Genomic DNA, 2,415 nt, shown 5'->3' with positions numbered 1-2,415 from the left:
TTATACGTTATATCGTAATGCTACATGACGTTATACGTTATATGGTTATACTACATACCGTTATACGTTATATCGTAATACTACATAACGTTATACGATATAACTTAATAGTTCCCAATGTTATACGTTATATCGTAATACTACATATCCTTATACGTTATATCGTAATACTACATAACGTTATACGTTATATCGTAATGCTGCGTAACGTTATACGTTTTAACGTTATACTACACAGCGTTATGCGTTATAACGTTATACTACATAACGTTATACGTTATAACGTAATAGTACATAACGTTATACGTTATATCTTAATACTACATATCGTTATGCATTATATCGTAATACTGCATATCGTTATACGTTATAAGGTAATACTACGTAACGTTATGAGTTGTATGGTAAAACTACATAGCGTTATACGTTATAACGTAATAGCACATAACGTTATACGTTATATCTTAATACCATATAACGTTATACGTTATAAGGTAATACTACATAACGTTATATGTTATATAGTAATACTACATATAGTTATAAGTTATATCGTAATATCATATAACGTTGTACGTTATACCGTAGTACTACATATCGTTTTACGTTATATCGTAATGCTACATAAGGTTATACGTTATATCGTAATGCTACATATCGTTATGCGTTATATCGTAATACTACATATCGTCATACGTAATATCGTAATACTACATACCGTTATACGATATTACGTGATAGTACATAATGTTATACGTTATATAGTAATACTACATATCCTTATACGTTATACCGTAATACTACATGACGTTACACGTTAGCTCGTAATACTACATAACGTTTTACGTTATAATGTAATACTAAATATTGTTTTACGTTATATCGCTATACTACATATCGTTATACGTTATATCGTTATACTACATAACGTTATACGATATAACGTAATAGAACATAATGTTATGCGTTGTATCGTAATATCACGTATCCTTATACGTTATATCGTAATGCTACATAGCGTTATACGTTATATAGTAATACTATATAACGTTATACGTTATAAAGTTGTAGCACATAACGTTACACGTTATATCGTAATACTACATATCGTTATACGTTATATCGTAATACTACATAACGTTATACTTTATATCGTAATGCTACATAACGTTATACGTTATATCGTAATGCTACATGACGTTATACGTTATATCGTTATACTACATATCGTTATACGTTATAAAGTTGTAGCACATAACGTTATACGTTATATCGTAATACTACATATCCTTATACGTTATATCGTAATACTACATATCGTTATACGTTATATCGTCATACTACATATCGTTGTACGTTATTTCGTAATACTACATAACGTTATATGATATAACGTAATAGTACCCTATGTTATACGTTATATCGTATTGCTACATATCCTTAAACGTTATATCGTAATACTACATAACGCTATACGCTATATCGTAATGCTACACAACGTTATACGCTAAATCGTAATGCTACATAACGTTATACGTTATAAGGTAATACTACGTAGCGTCTATACGTTATATCGTAATACTATATAACGTCGTACGATATAACGTAATAGTAAATAATGTTCCAAGTTATATCGTAATACTACATATCCCTATACGTTATATCGTAATACTACATGTCGTTATAAGTTATATCGTAATACCACATAACGTTATACCTTATATCGTAATACCATATAACGTTATACGTTATAACGTAGTACTACATAACGTCTTACGTTATAACGTAATATTACGTAATGATAAACGATATAACGTAATGATACGTAACGTTATACGCTATAACGTAATACTACACAACGTTATACGTTAAATCGTAATGCTACATAACGTTATACGTTATATCGTAATGCTACATAGCGTTATACGTTATATCGCAATACTATATAACGTTGTACGATATGACGTAATAGTAAATAATGTTGTAAGTTATATCGTAATACTACATATCGTTATACGTTATATCGTAATGCTACGTAACGATATGCGTTATATCGTGTTACTATATAACGTTATACGTTATACGGTAATACTACATAACGTTATACGTTATAACGTAATACTACATAGCGTTATACGTTATAACGTAATACTATACAACGTTATACGTTATAACGTAGTAGCACATAACGTTATACGTAATATCGTAATACTACATATCGTTATACGTTATATCGTTATACTACATATCGTTATACGTTATATCGTAATACTACATATCGTTATACGTTATATCGTAATACTACGCAACGTTATACGTTATATAGTAATGCTACATAACGTTATACGTTATATCGTAATACTATATAACGTTATACGTTATAAGGAAATACTACATAGCGCTATACGTTATATC

This window comes from Bombus pyrosoma, unplaced genomic scaffold (assembly GCF_014825855.1).
Source record: "Bombus pyrosoma isolate SC7728 unplaced genomic scaffold, ASM1482585v1 HiC_scaffold_4725, whole genome shotgun sequence".
Classification (NCBI taxonomy): domain Eukaryota; kingdom Metazoa; phylum Arthropoda; class Insecta; order Hymenoptera; family Apidae; genus Bombus; species Bombus pyrosoma.
This window is presented reverse-complemented; position numbering follows the sequence as displayed.